The sequence below is a fragment of the Ictidomys tridecemlineatus genome, chromosome 2, assembly GCF_052094955.1.
Source record: "Ictidomys tridecemlineatus isolate mIctTri1 chromosome 2, mIctTri1.hap1, whole genome shotgun sequence".
In the NCBI taxonomy this organism is placed as follows: Eukaryota; Metazoa; Chordata; class Mammalia; order Rodentia; family Sciuridae; genus Ictidomys; species Ictidomys tridecemlineatus.
The window spans coordinates 101363580-101381935 of record NC_135478.1 but is presented as its reverse complement, the minus strand read 5'-3'; the positions used below and the strand labels follow the sequence as shown (position 1 = coordinate 101381935).

Genomic DNA, 18356 nt, shown 5'->3' with positions numbered 1-18356 from the left:
CAGAGAAGCTACCACTGGGTTTGCACACTCAACCAGAACATGGTGTTGACTAAGAGTCCTGGCTGGTGACATGAACATTAGATGGCAATGGCTGACACTTCAGTTCCCACCTGGAGGGACTCTATGTGTGGTCCCAGCTTTATACATGAAAAAAGGAAAAGAAGTTCCTTCCATTTTGATGTTGATTTTAGTGCCTGACTTGGGCCTTGGGCAAAATTTGAGAAGTTCTAGATGTCCACCTTGAGGCAGCACCGGGACACGCTTCACAGCGGCGGTTGGTATCAGTGATTCACTGTTTCTTGATCCAGGAGACTGAATCCAGAGGCCACGTCGAATAAGAGCGTGTGGTGAAGGGAAAGTGATTCGGTGGTTGTTCATTCCTATTCCACACTGTGGGGTGGAGTGAAAAGGAGGCCAGGCTCCTGTTGACTCACTTGCAGATCAATCGCAGACAGATATTTAAAAAAAAAACAGTGCTCTGTGGCCTTCTCATTCTAGGGTAAGATGCTGTGGATTTAGTTTGATAACTAATTTTCTTTTAAGGCCTGGTTTTAAGCAGCATTTTTGAAATAGCATATATTTGTCTAAATATGAGTCCTGGCTAAGTGTCTCCAAAGTCAGGTGTGTATTATGGGGAGGAGGAAGAAATGGGGAAAGGGAACCTTTTTTTTTCTGACTACTATTTATTCTTCTTTTTTAATTTATATATAAAAGTAGAATGCATTACAATTCTTATTACATATATAGAGCACAATTTTTCATATTCTGGTTGTATACAAAGTATATTTACACCAATTCATGTCTTCATACATGTACTTTGGATGATAATATTCATCATATTCCACCATCCTTAATAACCCCATGCCCCCTCTCTTCCCCTCCCACCCCTCTGCCCTATCTAGAGTTCGTCTATCCCCCCCCCATGCTCTCCCTCCCTAGCCCACTATGAATCAGCCTCCTTATAGCAGAGAAAGCATTTGGAATTTGGTTTTTTGAGATTGGCTAACTTCACTTAGCATTATCTTCTCCAACTCCATCCATTTACCTACAAATGCCATGATTTTATTCTCTTTAATTGCTGAATAATATTCCATTGTGTATATGTGTCACAGTTTCTTTATCCACTCATCTATTGAAGGGCATTTAGATTGGTTCCACACTTTAGCTATTGTGAATTGTGCTGCTATAAACATTGATGTGGCTGTGTCCCTGTATTGTGCTATTTTTAAGTCCCTTGGGTATAGACCGAAGAGATGAATAGCTGGGTCAAATGGTGGTTCCATTCCTAGTTTTCCAAGAAATCTCCATACTGCTTCCCTATTGGCTGCACCAGTTTGCAGGCCCACCAACGGTGTATGAGTGTGCCTTTTCACCACATCCTCACCAACACTTATTGTTGTTTGTTGTCATAATAGCTGCCATTCTAATTGTAGTGAGATGAAATCTTAGAGTGGTTTTGATTTGCATTTCTATAATTGCTAGAGATGAACATTTTTTCATATATTTATTGGTTGGTTTTATATCCTCTTCTGAGAAGTGTCTGTTCAGGTCATTTATTGATTGGGTTATTTGTTTTTTGGTGCTTACTTTGAGTTCTTTATATACCCTAGAGATTAGTGCTCTATCTGATGTATGAGGGGTAAAAATTTGCTCCCAAGATGTAGGCTCTCTATTCACCTCACAGATTGTTTCTTTTGCTGAGAAGAAACTTTTTAGTTGAATTCATCCCATTTATTGATTCTTGGTTTTAATTCTTGTGCTATAGGCATCTTATTAAGGAAGTGGGGGCCTAATCCCACATGATGAAGATCAGGGTCTACTTTTTCTTCTGGTTTAATTCCTAGGTCCTTGACCCATTTTGAGTTAAGTTTTGTGTATGGGGAGAAAGATGGGTTTAATTTCATTTTGTTGCATTTGGTTTTTCAGATTTCCCTGCACCATTTGTTGAAGATGCAATCTTTTCTCTTTTGCATGTTTTGAGCACTTTTGTCTAAAATAAGATAATTATAATTTTGTGGGTTAGTCTCTGTGTCCTGTATTCTATATTATTGGATTACCAGTCTGCTTTGGCACCAATATCATACTGTTTTTATTACTATTGCTCTGTACTATAGTTTAAGTTCTGGTATAGCAATGTCACCTGCTTTATTCATCCTGCTAAGGATTGCTTTATTCTGTTTTCTTATTTTTACAGATGGATTTTCTATTTCTATGAGGAATGTCATTGGGATTTTGATAAGAATTGCATTAAATATGTATAGTGCTTTTGGTAGTATGGTCATTTTGATATTAATTCTGCTTATCCAAGAGCAAGGTAGATCTTTCCATCTTCTAAGATCTTCTTTGACTTCTTTCTTTAGGGTTCTGTAATTTTCATTATATAGATCGTTCACTAAGTTGATTCCCAAGTATTTTATTTTTTGAGGCTATTGTAAATGGGGTAGTTTTCCTTGTTTACATTTTTGAGGATTTATCTTAGATACAAAAATGCCTTTGATTTATGGGTGTTGATTTTATATCCTGCTACTTAGCTGAATTCATTTACTAGTTCTAAAAGTTTTCTGGTGGAATTTTAGGGTCTTCTAGGTATAGAATGATATCATCATCAAATAGTGCCAGTTTGAGTTCTTCTTTTCTTATGTGTATTCCTTTCATCTAATTGCTCTGGCCAGTGTTTCAAGAACTATGTTAAATAAAAGTGGTTAAAGGGGGCGTCTGAGAGGGAACTTTTTACCAGGTCTGAAACCCATCCATGTATGGCCTCACATGTAATCATCTCAAAAGACCATCACTATATTTGGACATCTATGTCTAAAAAACATATGTTGAATATAAACATTTAAAATATTGCATGTTTTAATGACATTCTTTGATTTTAATAGAGTTACATGTTAGTCAGCTTTTTATTACTATGACAAAATACCTGAGAAAGTCAACTTAAAAGAGCAAAGATTTGCTTGGCTCATGATTTCAGAGGTGTCAGTCCATGGTGGTTTGGCTCTGTCACTTTAGGGCCTGTGGGAGCTCAGCACATCATGGCGGGTGTCCACAGAGGAGAGGGCCACTCACTTCATGGCAGCTGGCTGCAAAGAAAGGAGAGATGGTGTCCCCATGGTCCCCTGGAGTACACACTTGCAGTGATCTAACCCTCCTGTTGAGGCCCCACTTCCTGAAGATTCTACCACTTCCGAGTAGTATCAAGCCTGAGTCTTTGTGGACCTACTAAAGTCCATATCCAGCTTTAAGTAGGCTTACAGTCCCTCTGGGCTGGGCTTCCCCAGCCTTGGGAGATAAGACCTAACCTTTCTGGAACTCTGACCACCCCAGCCTGTCACACCCCCTTCCACTGAGTCAAAGAACTTCATTGACTTATCTTTTCTAGAACTGAACCAGAAACCCCAATGTCAGTGGGTGGCCAGGGGTCTCCTCTAGAAAGCTCCCTGTGGGCATCCATCTCTTCCTGCAGACTGGGAGCTCCATGACCCCATGCAGCTTGTCCTTATCATGCTCAGTGTGTCCACACAGGACTGGGTGGACACAGTGATTGTTTAAAGTGGACTGATGGGGACACGATGCAGCCTTAGGATCAGTGAGAATATAGATGCAGACAGGAAGAAAGATAGTGTAGGACATCAACTTAAAGTGGTCATTTTTGGTCAGCAGGCAGCATCAGTGACCCCAACATTATCATTTCCTGTTCCTTCTGGTTCTGAATCACAGCCCCAGCATTGCAACTGGCTGACAGGCTTCTGTACCTGAAGGAAGCCCTTCCTGGACTCCTCCCCTCCTCCTGGCAGGAATGAGCTCCCACCACGCTCTGCTGCAGGAATTATCCCCACTGCTCTCACAGTGTGGGGTGCAGGGTCCTCCTTCATCTTCCCCTCAGGCAGACCACTCAGACAGGAGAAGCCCTGGGGTCTCTTGGGGGGGGACATCAAGGTCTCCAGGGACACAGCAGAGGATGTGGACATGAGTGGAGACAGCTGTCCTGGATGGCTGAGAGCTGCCCCGTGGAAGGGCAGGCCCATGCCAGGCCACCACTGCAGGCCTCCTCTGAGGTGTCCAGGGAACTCAGAAATGCAGGTGCTTTTATGTAGCCATCACCTTTTAGAAACTGTTAAGCACCACGAAGGAGTGTGCAGGGGGTTTCCAGCTCAGCAGGCCTAATCCTCCAAACCCTGCAAAGTCAGGTCCAGCCCTTGGCCAGTCCTGGGCCACAGCAGATGACCTGTGTTAACACTGTGACTTGGGGCGTTTGCTTGAAATTTGGAGGGACTGAGGGTGGAATAGGGTGCAGGCCACTGAGGTGGACCCCAGTGCAACTCTGGCCACCAGGCTCAGGTGAGCTTCCTTGGTGGCAGTGCCTGACACTACTGCCACCGGCCCTGCTGGGAGGCTGAGCACCATCAGTGTCACCTCACAGGGACAGATGGGAGCTGCGGTGTGGCGCTGTGCTGGCTCTGTTCTCTGTGCTTTGTACCGATGGCATCATTTTGCTTCAATCCACCATTCCCCTGAGCCGAATGGCTTCTGTGAGTCTGGGTCTTGGAGACCCCTTCACCCTGAAGGCAATCTGAGGGATGTCCGGCCTCAATTTAAAGGAAAACGTCCATGTGTGGTACACGCAGTTGTTCCGTTATAAAACTAGCTCTGAGCCGCCTTTTCAGCATCTCTGATTCATCATATTCAGGTACCAGATGTCCTTATGGTGAACCTGAGAGTGAGCTCAGCTGAGGCTGAGTGGCCTCGACTGGCTTTGCACAGTCTGTCCCTGCTTTCTCCTCCATCCAGCTTCATCCCAACAGGGCAGCACCTGGGAGGTTCATGGTACCGATCAATTGTGTCATTAGAGATGATACAGATATTGAAAACTGGTGGTCCTTGAGCTGCCCCCAAATCATAGACCTGCTCGATTTGACCTGCTGCATGAGGGATGGCCCCTCAAGGAGCCTGCTCTCAGCTCCGCCAGTCACTTATTCACTCCACCAGTACCGAGGGGACATCTCCCAAGTGACAAGCTGCTCAGATCCCTAGAGATACAGCAGTGAACACAAAACTCCTGCCCACAGAGAGCTTTCCTCCCAGAGGTGAGGACTTGGACAAGAAGCACTTCAAAAATCAAGGATGTTCCAGGTGCTGATAATTATTAAGGGAAAACCAAATAGGAAATGGGAACAGCTTCTTGGGGTAGAGAGAAACCAGGTGCACCTCACTTTGGAGCAAACACCTGAAGGAGAGGAGGCTGTAGCATGTCTTTTGGGGTGGAAAAGGGCCACAGATGGCATTAGGGCAAATGCTATGGTTCTTAGTGGAGGTGTTTTAGGCTCATCCTGGGGTCAGGTGAGAAGGAGGGCAGAGAAGCCAGGCTGGGAAGGAACAGCAGGCCTGGGCTTTGGCTGGTTTGCTCTGATCAGGACGAGGGTCTTGGAGGGTGTGGGGCAGAGCATGATGAGACCTTTGTTGGGCCTCCCTGGGAATTCTTCCCTGCAGTGCCTCTCAGAGCAGCCCTGCCCCACCTTGTCTGCCCTGTTGGTTCTGAGGCCAGAATCGCCTCTCCCAGGACATCATCTCTCTGGCCCTGCAGCCATCCACTCTGCAGCCCAGTTGGCTATCAAAGGGCAGGAGTGAAAGGTGTCTGGGGTGAAAGGGAGGGTTCACTCTTCAATGTCCCCTCTGCAGAGCCCCCTCCTTATTTATGGGCTTTTCCGATTGGGAAGAAATTAGCTCTCAATCAGGACAGAAATATTCTAAAAGGAGAAAAATGCAATACAAACAAAAGTTCATGCATAAAACATCATTATTATTTTATCCTCAGACCCTGAGGATTTTAACTGAAAGGCCAATAAACATACCATTGTGGGTCTTTCCAGAATTTAGAAAGTTTCTGGCAATACCGGTGACATTTAGACACATACATCCTGATTACAATTTAAAGGTCAGAAAAGGCTCAGGGTCAGATGCCCTTGCCTTTGCCCTCAAACAATATGGAGTAAACCTTGGCACCTTCTTCTTAGCTGTGCTTGTTAGAGTTTAATAGGCCTGCAGCCAGGATCTGGTGGGACTAGCCTGGGAGCTTGCTCTGGGTCTGGGCTCCTCACTGGTGATGTCTGGAGCTGTCCTGGTACTCTGCACTTGCATGGCCCTCACCACCCAACAGCCTCTGTGGACCAGAGTTACCTTGTGGGGCTTGTTCTGAGACCAGGACCCAGGCTGGGCTTCCTTTGAGCTAAGGAGCCAGGTTGAACAGTACTACAAGCTGAAGCCACCCCACTGTGTTTAGACTGAGTTGATTGCCCTCTGTCCTGTAGTAGCACCTGGCTTTTGAGTTTCACCCACTGGCCCCTTCCTTGGGAACTTTGCACCCCCTGTGCTGATGTGCAACCTGACACCTCTTTCCTCAGGTCCTGATTTGGCTGCCTCCCCTCAGATGCTCCCCCCTCCATTGGCAGCTCTGCTGTCTGGAGTATCCACCCAGCCACCTTCTATACCACCACTCTTTGACCTCCTGTGTAGATGTACCTCTTTCTGAAATTACTGTGTCTGGTTCTTTGCTAATGGCTATGTCCTTCCCCTCCCAGTAGGATCAAATAGCTCCTGTCCAGCGTAACAACTCTGGTTATCACCAGACTACTCCTGACTCCTAACAGGTCCTCAATAAAGATTTGTTAAATAAGTAAGTAGGCTGAAGCTACTACACAGCAAATGATCACCATTTCTACTGAACTGCTGATGTGACTTTATGCAAACATCTGCCCAACTGCATTTCCCCTGAATAATGCAGCAATAAATATTCTTGTGTATATAGTTCTGGTTGCTTGTGAAAAACGTAAACTGGATATATTCTTAAAAGTGGATTACTATGTGCTTGAAAGTTTTGATATTGTCAAATGTTCTTCAAAAAGTTAAATTAATTTATAGCCCTACCAGAAGGACAGGAAAATATTTGTTTTCAAATGCCGTAAGCAGATGGGATGGTATCAATGTCTGGCCTTTGGAATGGAGGTTGAAAGTAGTGTAAAAATGTCTTCTCCTTCTGGAGAATTTCTTGGGATACAAGTTTCAGAGATATTTCAGAAACTGAATATGATAAACATTTGTCAAATTGTGTGTGTGTGTGTGTGTGTGTGTATAGACTTGAATTCGTAGAAGCTAAGCTCCCAGACATACTCACAAGCTGCAGGGAGTGCCATGCTGATCTGGAGTGAACTTCCTTCAGGTAGTGTGCTGAATGGCAGTCAGGACCTCAGGCCCTGCTGAACTCCTCTGAGGCTCAGGATTGGCAGCAAGGTCACTATTATTAGTCCTTACTGGAAGAGAATCTGAGGGTCTCACCTTACAGGACATGGTTGCATGACTACCACAGATGAAGAAAAGTTATTCCAGGTTTAGAGGATGCCTGAAAAGCATAATATCTGGTTATTCAAAATTCACATCAACGTGTCTGGAAATATTAAGCAAGAACTCAGATCCAGCACAAAACCTGACATTCTTTAAAAATTTCAACTTTAATAATAATAATAATGTTTGCACTTAACATATAAATGTATTTTAAAATCTCACTTCAGTGCCCACTTAAAATGTAGTCATACCCCCATTTAATAATTCATTATAATTTTAAAGCTTTAAAATGGACAGATTTGGTCATCACAGTGGTTTTGCCACATTGACTAATAAAGAGATACACCTGTGCCTCTTTATGAGGATTAAATTAGATTTACAAAAAAATGTATTATTTTCCACTTTGAGGAACACATTCTCACAAAAATTGGCCTCCTCTGTATTAAAAATTTGGCAGAAACAAAAACCTTGGTACTCCTTGCCTTGAATAAGCACTAAAATGATTTTGAAATGGCACTGGATTATGGCAAAAAATGAAGAGGTTAGAAGTGGATGAACTATTTTAAAATCTGCATAATGTAATAGATTTTTACTGAGTACTTAATAAGTTAATACTTCATGTGCTAGGAAATATGTTAAATGCTTTGTGGACATTTACCTGAGTTAATACTCAAAATAATCCCAGAGATGGGGCCATTAACTGAAGAGGACACAGGGGCTTAGGAGGTCAAGGACTCATTCTCCACTTACACTGCAATCCCCAAAACCAGCCTTGAGCAAAGACTCATTCATCTCCTTCTCCCCCAAAGAACAAAAGTAAACAAATCAGTAAAAAGGAAATGAGAGGATTCTAGGGAAGGGAAGCAAACTGTCACCTGTACAGCCACAGTGTAGACTAATGTGTGTTTGAGAAAATTTCTGAGAAAAGAATCATCCTGGGAAAAAGCATTAGCCATCTCTAACACTGAGTGTATCAGGCAGCTCAGGATTCTATAACAAAATACCATAGACAGGTACTTTTATAAAACAAAAACCACTTCTAATGTTTTAAAAGATGGGAAGTCTAATGACAAGGTCCAGCATGATCCACTTCTGGCAAGGGCACTCTTTCTAGCTTACAAATGGCCACATTCTCACTGTGTCCTCACATGGTGGATGGAGAGGGAGTTCTGGTTTCTCCTCTTATGAATACACTAGTCCCACCTTCTGACCTCATCACAAGATAAGTACCTCTCAAAGGCTTCACCTCCTAATGCTACGTCATTAGTATTATGGATAAAATATCTAAATTTTAAAAGTTTCCATAACACAGAGAGGGGGGAAAAAAGGACAGAGGATACTCTACTTTGAGATGTGAGGACAAAGGGAATGTCTCAACCTGAGGTTGTAGCAGAACAAAAAGAACCCTCCCACCCTCGACCACCAGGAGTAACAAGGGTAGTTACCTTCCCCTGCCTCTGGAGACAGGAACCTCTCTGAGCTTCAGAGGCCCAGGGGTTGCCTAAATCTTGGGGTGAAGACAGGATCACCAACACCCACACGTGGCATAGCCCATGTCATGATGACCTGAAGCCAGTGATATGCACAGGACCAGAAAACCCAGACTTGCTCCACCCTGACTAGGCTGACGCACCCTGACCCCAGCAGCAGAAGCTCCTCCATGAGAGTAGATGACACACCTACCTCAGTGACTGTGTCACACAGTGTTCAGCTTTCAACCAAAGATGATGAGACGGAGGAAAAAATAATGACAACGATCAAAAGCAACACACTCCAGAGAGAGAAACCCATCACAAAATCAGACTCAGAGTTGACCTGGGTGTTGGAATTATTAAAAAAAAAAAGAAAAGTAATGATTAATGTGCTAATAATTATAATAGTAAAGGTGGGCAACATGCTTGAACACTCAGAGAATCTCAGTGTAATGTGGAAATGATGATGTTCTAGGAAGCGTAACAGATGAAGAATGACTTCAGTACATTCATCTTAGACTGAAACAGCATTGGAAGAACAGCGAAGTGCAGGTTGGTAAAAAGAAACCCACAGGAACATGAGGAGAAAAATCAGGGGGTAGTAGAGCATCTGAGGAAACCATATTAAAGTGGCCTAAGACACAAAGAAAACAGAAGAGAAGCCAGATGACCTAAGAAGAAAACTAATATTACAGCTGGCTTTTCCTGGAAAACTAGACAAACCAGAAAACGGGTGTGGCTTTTTAAAGATGTTTTGGAGGGAGAGAGAAGAAAATCTGTCAATTCCCTAACTCTGGGTGCAAAGAGACTATCTTTTGAAAAAGGTAAAATAATAATGAAGTTTTCGGGGAAAATAAAGCTTTAGAATTATCAGCATATCAGTATTAGGTGAAATGCTAACTTTATGTTGAATATTAAGTTCTTCAGGTAACAGGAATAAAATAGTAGAGAGAGCTTACTTGTACACAGAGAAATGGAGACTCAGGATAATGGCTAAAGGCTCTTAATCATTAATTTTAATCATTCTAAGCAACAATTGCCACCTAAAGAAAAAAATACTAGCATGAATTATAGCTTTAGCATATATAAAGATAAACTAAGCAACACTACTACTAACAGAAGATGAGATGGGGGTGAGGCTCTTACACCACTTGTGAAACAATATTACTTCGTAAACCTCAAGGAAACCATGAAGTTTTAAAAATGACTCAATAGTAAACATGAAAATATATTTTAAAAGTCAAAATTATCCAGAGATATCAAGCAAAAATAAAATGCAAAATCAAGGAATGAAAGAAGAAATAAATAAGAGATGCAAATAGAATGCACATTTTATGTGGGGGCAGATCTTCAGCCAACCGTGATAATTACACTAAATGTAAATGATCTAAACACACAAAGTGTGGATTTTCAGATTGGATTAAAAGTGATCATATGTTATCTACCAAAAAAAGCACTTCAAATAGTTTTTGATAGACAGAAGGCCAAGGATAAAAACAAAAAATATGTACAATGAAAATACTAGGAAAATGAAAGCTAAAGCAACTGTGTCAAAACCAGACAGAGCAAATTTCTGAAGGACTATTTCCAGGGTTAAAGTGACATTAAATGATGGTGAGGGGTCAATCTGCCTGGGAGGTTTAACAAACTGAAATGAATGTACCCTTAAAAACTGACTTCCCAAACAGTTAAGATCAGTAATAGAACCGAAAAGAGTAACAAGAGGAATGCCAAAGGTTCAGCTGCCAAGCTGACACTCTTCTTCCAGTGACAGAAAATCCACTAGAAATTGATAACAAGTTAGGAGCCCTGGGTGATTAGGAGACCTCATCCACTTCAGTGCACTTGATACTTATTAACATTCCGCTCACTAACGGCAGGATGCTGATCTTTTTCAACAGTTGGCAAGATGGAAGCTAAGTCCAACTTCAATTCCCTTTGTGAACACAGAGGCAAGATCCCCATGAAATAGCAGACAAGAGATCATTAATATTGATATATTACTATTAATTACCCATCATTAATATTGGTATAGAATCTTGGTATATTTCTAATATATATAGAATTGTAACATGTTCTGCCCTAGTTGGCCACACCCTAAAATACAGTATTGTTTCAACAGTCAGTCATCATAAAAACCATTTAACAAGAACAGATAAAAATCCAGTCTGGGTATAAAAACTTGCATAACCTAGGAATAAAAATACTGTTGTCTTGTAAAGACACCTGGACTGATGGCCAACACTGACCCTATGGGTCTGCCTTCCCTTATGGTCCTGAGCAAGACAGGGTGACCCACCCTCATGGCACAGAGGAAGAGTAGCATGAGGAGAGAACTAGATGGCATGCGTACTGGAGAGGAGGGGACAGCTGTTGACAGACAGCTCACAGAAAATGCAAAAGAATCTCCAGAAGCTACTGAACTTGTGAGTGCCTTTAACTCTTCCAAGGTACATGTGTTCATGTACAAGGATGGAGTATATGCTCTTTGTTCTAACAACAACATGGGGCGTTGAAATTCAGCAATCCCCTTCAACAATAGCAAAGGATCTTGGAATTCTTAGGTTTAAATCTAGAATAGATGAGCAGGTTCTTCAACTTGAAAATTATAAAACAGTGGTAAAAAAAAAAATCCCTTAAACATCCTGGCGGTCATATGCCATGCTCACAGTCGGATGAGCTGTCAGTGGACGCCCACATAATCTGCAGGCTCAGTGCCACCACCACCAACACACTGGCAACGTTTTTATAAGATATTGACAAGGTGTATCTAAAAGTTATATTAAAAGGCAAAGAAAATAGAGTAGCCAAAATGATTTTTAAAAGAACAAAGTGGAGCACTTAGACTGTCTGACCCTGAGACTTCCTATGTAGCTGGGACAGTTAAGACAGAGTGGTATTTGCAGAATCCTGCAGCTGTCAGTCAACAGAATAAAATGGAGTTCAGAAATGGCTTGCACACGTATGGTACACTGAGTTCTGTCAAAGTTGCAAGGGCGATTCAAAATATAAAGGATGTCTTTTTCAAAAACGTTTTTGAACAAATGGACACTCATAGGGCTAAAACGTATTTCAAGTCTTAGCTTATACCATATAAAACCCCAAAAGAATCATAGCTCCAAATGTAAAATGCAGAACTACACAACTTCTAGAAGGAAACATAAGAAGAAAAAGTCTTTCTTTTTGACCTTGGGCTAGGCAGAGACTTATTATATATCCCACTGAAACATAAAAAATGTACAAATGGGACTTCATTAAATTTAAAAACTTCTGCTTTTCCAAAGGCACAATTGAAAGGATGACCGGGTGATACTGACTTGGACAAAATATTCATAACACATGTATCTGATAAGGGACATGTATTGAAAGTATATAAGGATCTTTCAACTCAACAATGAAAAAATAAACCAATTTAAAAGGGGGAAAATATTTGAATGGATGTTTCACCAAAGACGATCCACTGATTCCTGATGCACATCAGCATATGAAAAGGTGCCGAACACTGGAGACACTGAGAAGTAGAAAATAACTTCATAATGATATTCCGCTTCATACTTACTAAATGGCTAATATTTTTATAATTCTGACAGAGCTGCAGGCGTTGCTAATGGGAATGTGGAGTGGTGTGGAGTGGGGGGCACCTGGTGGTTCCTGATGAAGTCCATCACGTCCTTACCAGACTGCCATTGCCTCTCAGCACCTCTACTCCTAGGTGTTCAGCCCCAGCAAAGAAATGCTTCAGTTCACATTAAAACTCATAATTTCCAAACACTATCCATGTGTAAGAGCATGGACATGTGTGCATGTGTGTGCATGCATGTAAGTGCATGCATTTGTTTGTATATGACCTGGTTTCCATGGTCAGTGCCCTTCATTACTTGCCTGTAGTAGGCAGAGGTCCACTTTCCCCTCTCTGCAGACTCAAGTAACTCAGTGCCTATGATTATGTTCCACTCCATGAGAGTCAAACTATTTTTTTTTAATTATTATTTTTCTGAAATCCATTTGGTCTGTTTTTCTTGTAACTAAGTGCTTCGGGGGAAACTGACACCAGGCCACCTTCAGTTCCCTGCATTCTTTGTGATCTTAGGAAGAAGCTACGTTGGCTGCTCTTTTGTTGAATCATCGTGTTTCAAGATGCCCCGGGATCGAGTTGGAGTGGGCAAGCAGGGACATTTGTCTCAGCAATGGAGACTAAGGGGCGGGCTTCATCCCGTCTTCACACTTCTCTCCAGGGAACCATAAGTCCTAAACAAGAATGGGCACAGTGGCCCTTTTTGGTGGCTATGTGGCTGCCTTGCTGCCCATTTCCTGTCACCTGACCTCTGGGCAGAATGTGGAGCAGGAGGCTCTCTTCCTTGGCTAAACTAGACTTCTGTGACAGGAGTCATTTTTGGTTCCCTTCCTACCTCCCAGCTACTCACCACCTCTGTCACTAATCTTCACTCTTTCTCATTCTAGATTTTGGAATTTCTCGCACATTAATTCCTGGACCTCCTTTCCATTGACACATACCCCTAGGTGATCTATGTCTGTCTCAGGGCTTCAAATGCCAGGTGGCTCTTCAGTGTCCCTCGGTAGCCCACATCCCTTACTGAAGTACAGACTCCCGCTTCCAACTGCCTATAATCTCTCACTGCCAGGTGAACAGCATCTCAAGTACATGTCTAAGTCCAGCCCATAAGTTACCCACTAAATCTGTTCTATCCAAACATTTTCTCATCGCAGGAGATGCTAACTCCATGCTTCCAATAGCACAGGCCAAAAGCACTTGGTCTCCCTGGACCCCTTTCTCCCTCCCACCCCAAACTCTCCAGATCCAATTCTGTCCTGTCAATCCCCCCAAACATGCCGAAAACCTAACAGTTTCCCTCTATTTCACCTGTCCTCCTTCTGGCCCATGCCACATTTCCTTTCCTTTGAGTTATTGCAGTAGCCTCTTGCTGGGTGTCTTATTCTTCTCCAGCCCATTCTCCATGCAGCAGCCAGAAGGATCCTTTAAAAGCACAAGTTAATCATGTCCCCCAATTGCTGGAAACCTTCAGTGGCTCCCTCTCCTAGTGGCATTGTTTCCAGTAGATAATTTTTGAGCATAGAGTTTACACATGGGCCAAATGGGATCAGAGTGGAGCTATGCTGGGAGGTGGCACAAACATGTTGTTTCATTTGTCACAATTAGGAGGCGCTAAGGCTACAACTTTTATCAGTACTTGTAGGGTGCATCTGCCAAGGTCAGACTGGTTTACTTGAAAAACAGCAGTGATGGGGATTATCTGGGTAGTTGATAGTACTGAAGAAAAACATCAGAGAGCCTCAAGATAAACAATGTACATGGTAGTTCTGGGGAAACCAGGTGCTGGAAAAATCAACTCTGCCAATTTTGGTTTTGGAGATGCTCCATGTAAAACTTAAATTCTATGGAAAAACCCAATGGGCCTGGCCTGGTCATACTTTTATCTCTGGTGATGGATTTACCAAGGCTAAATGTAGCTGGGTGGGGCCTGCAAGATGATGCGTGCAGAGGAAACAAGAGGTCCTGACTCTAATGCCATCAGACAAAAATATGGGTGGAAGGGGAAATATAGAGAAAGGCTTGGTTGCCATTCTATATGGAAGCCCTGAAATTTGAGAATTATTTACTTTCCATACAAATTAGAATAGGTTATCCCTTAAAAAACAAAGCAAAAAAAACCAGCAAAACAACAACAACAACAACAACAAAACCTTTCCTGGCATTCTTTCTAGAGTAGGAAAGAAAAAAATGAAATCAGAGAGGACACTCTTGAAATTCACAGTTGTGGTGAGAATTTTTGCCCAGGAGTCCTGAGCGGTTGTGACTGTCTTGGGTTACTGTGGGGTTTTCTTTCCCTCACTAGTTTCTTTGGAGTTTGACTTAAGTGATGAAAACGTGTGTCACCTAACACTTGTAGCATGGCTAAATAGATATATAACCAAAAAAGCAGTAAGAGATTTCTCATTTATTAAGACACAGGAATTGGAATATAAAGATCATAACAGCCTGGCGACTCTTTGATCTCTGTTATAGGGCAGATTTGGGAGAAGAACACGGAAGACATCCCCAGGTCTCTCAATATAGAGGTCTTAGGCTTGGGATGGATTTGGGGTAGTCTGAAGTGCTTTTGAGGAGTGTTAAAGGTGCTAAGGCTTTGGTCTGGATTAGATGCTCTAAGAAATTGGAAGCAGTTCCATTAGAGGGCATCTCAGGAGGTCTGTCCTTCTGCGCATGAGTAGTAACATAGTCCAGGTCAGTGGAAATGACAGCCATCCCAGGAGTTGCTGACAAATGCCAATGAAATCAAAGGCAGTTTTCTTTCCCCCTTCATCCCTGGCTGGTGTGTGTGCCGACTGCTAAATGCTTCTCGGTGGCACAAACATGTTGTTTCATTTGTCACAATTAGGAGGCCTATTTTGATGATGCACATATAGTAACCTCAGATGCAAAATCTGTTAGGGAAATTTCACAAGAGATTTTTATAACTGTCATTTTCCCTCAAGGGTATAGTGGCCAAGCAACACATCCTGAAAGATCTTATATTTTCAGCATCTGAAGTGAAAGAAGCCATTAGCATGTGAATGTGTTTCTACCTCATTTCTTGTGTTTCCTATTTTTTTAATTGTTATTATTTTTATTAGTTCATTTTAGTTATAGATAATAATAGGACTCATTTTGACATAAAAGAGTAGATACAATTTGCTTGTTTCCTGTTTTTTAAAGATGATAGTAATCTTGAGTTCGGGAGCTGATTATTCCTAATTATCTAATTCATTCATTGGAAACTAACAGAAAATAGTTCATATTTGAAATATGAAGTTACCTTCCCCTTTACATTAAGTGACTATTACATCATCATAATCTTCTCCAAAACCTAATAGTTTAAAGCAGCCAATGTTTCTTACCTCACAGTCCCTGTGGGTCAGGACCCTGAGCGCAGCCGGGCAAAGGCCAGGCCTCATGGTCTGGGAGAGGCGCCACTGAGCAGGAGCCAGGGCTGCCGCATCCTGCGGCTCCTGAAGGAGCTCAGGGCCTTGGCCATCCTCCAGCAGAGAGAATGAACCAGGGAAGGCGAGAAGGGCAGAAGCTCTTGTCCTTCTGAAATGTAACCTTGGCCGTGACGTCTCCTCTCTCCTGCCATGCTCTGGGTGGTGGGAGTCTGTCACTTGATCAAACCTACCCTGCAGGATTTCAATTCCAGGGAGAAGGGTCTTCAGGCATCTTAGAGGCTACCTGCCTCCTAGAACAAGAAGGTGAGAATCCAGGGGAGTGGGTAACTTTGTTTTTGCCCGGGTGCTGAGCTCCTATCTAGCTCCTTGGTTTCTGTGCGAAAGAATATCTTCTCATCCGGAGAGAAATCATGGTAGCTATTTTAGAGCCCCTGAGAAATGACCCTTCTTTTTCTTTTGGGCACAGACAGAATGTAAAGACTCAGATATTATCAAACTACTTAGCACTACGTCAGTCAGGTTGGGATGGCCATTCCATCTCTGGGGCCTATCTGTGGGCTCAGGTATCTTTACTAGAATCAGAATCCTTCAGGTTCCCAAATATAATTCCTTTGGGGGATAGCAGATGCATTTTTCAATTTTGTCTTGCAAATTATTCTGGGGCACAGTCTTCTGGAAACATCCACTATAGGAACCTTGGATGATGATGTCATCATCCTGATCCTCAATTAACCTCCTTCTTGTCAAAAGTGGGCAAGGAAATAGAATTCTAATGATCAAACTCCATGAGAATTTGAAGCAGCTTCTGCAGAACTAAAGCCATACCTTGGGTCCTTGGTGAGTAGGGGGCCAAGGCCTCATGGGCCAATGAGGGTCCTCTGAAGAGCTCGGGGTCAGTAGAAGCTTTGGCCCAGCTCACACTGCTATGGAGCCACGCCTTTCTGCCATATCCTCTGACACCACCCCATAAGTGGGTAGTTGAATGTCAGACCTGTTTCCTGGTGGCATATTCTGGGCACCGCAGGGAGCTGCAAGACATCTGTAAGGCACAAGGCTACCTCATAGAACCCACTGCCGCGTTAGAGGAATGTCAGGCTAGCATGAAGGTCACATCCAAGCCAGAGCAGGAGGAAGTCTGGCAAACAGAACGTCCAACAGCTAAGAACATACCAAAGTCCATCAGAGGTACAAGATGCCGGGTTCTGATGACCCCACAATGCCACGAGGGATCCAGGCTCCTTCAGCTTTCTTTACTGTCACTGTAGCTCATCTTGTTGTTGCTGATCCTACCATGAGCTCACCCCATGGCTGGTTTTCTTCGCAGCAGGATGGCAGCTCCACATCCCATCCTCCACCCCAATTGGAGGGGAGATGGCAAAGGATGAAAACCAAGTCCTCTGCTGTGGTCTTCCTGTCGACAGCTTCTGGGTTAAGCTCTCAGGCAACATAGGCTTGTATCTATTTGGACAAAACTGTGTTATAGATGTTAGCAGAAGAGAGGCTGGGAAATGTAATTTTAAAAAATGTGAAATAAACAGTCACCAAGAAGGAAAGACTAAATATGGGAAAGCCACAAAATGCACTTGGCAGAAATAGAAGACCAAAATCGAAAGATCATGGCTTGTGAAGGGCAGTGAATGCAAAGTTACCCAGGAGAAGTGTGAGCACAGGCCTGGGAGAATTCCCACCTGGCATTCAGAGGCAGGGCACATTCTACAGGAAGTGCCCTCCAGCAGAGACTTACGCGGCTGGCTCTAGAGAATACAGACCTTTTTTTGGTTGTCAGAATCGGTTGCTTCTTGTGCTTCTTGCGCTGAGTAATGGAGGACATGTGGAAAGATGGTGCTCTATTTTTAGGAAACTCAGCATCCCAATTCTATTTCCACTTCAACCACAAGAAAATCTCCTTAGCTAACCTTCAGCTACTTATCTCACATCCCACCCATGGAATCCTTTTGGATCCTTTCTTATGGATAAGCAGAGTCAACCCTCCATGCACACTGAAATCCTCCTGGGGAATTTTTAGAAATTTTATGGCTAGACCATTCTCCAGATAAATAATGATGTTTAGAAGGAGCTTTGGCACTTTAAAAAAAAGTCAACATTGAGAACCACTAGTCTAGAATCAGGGTCAGAGGACTTATGAGTTGCCGGCAGAAAAGAGTCTTCATTCTGTCTCTGGAGATAAAGTTTTACTGGAACCCAGCTGAGCATCCTCCATGACAGCGCTCACTCTGCAAGAGCAGAGCTGGGCAGCTGTGATGGAGAGCTTAGGTCTATCAAAATCTGAAATATTTACTATCTGGCTCTTTTAAGATAAAATTTCCCAGACTCTTGTGTAGGCTATAGGATGATAGCCCACAAGAATTCATCTGGAAACCCCTTAAGACAATCAGTGTGATCCTCTCATTTTATAGCTCCAGGTACAGGGAGGAGTTTGGAATTACCCAAGGTCAGTGGGGAAGATTTTGACCTCCAGGCACCTTCTAGCTCCAGCATGTGTGTAGATGGTTCTTGCATAGAAAGTGTAACTTTCCCCCATTGCAGTGGTCCTCCTTAACTTCAGCTTTGCTTTCATCTATC

The 18356-nt window shown here is 42.9% G+C and overlaps 1 long non-coding RNA gene across 1 annotated transcript; it reads right to left on the bottom strand.

Moving 5' to 3' along the window:
* Positions 1–944: 944 nt before the first annotated feature.
* LOC144375277 (uncharacterized) lies at positions 945–17543 on the bottom strand. Its single transcript, XR_013434898.1, has 3 exons — positions 15729–17543; positions 7172–7396; positions 945–3083 (listed from the first exon to the last, which is right to left on the bottom strand). It is a non-coding gene; the product is annotated as an uncharacterized LOC144375277 (long non-coding RNA).
* Positions 17544–18356: the final 813 nt, after the last annotated feature.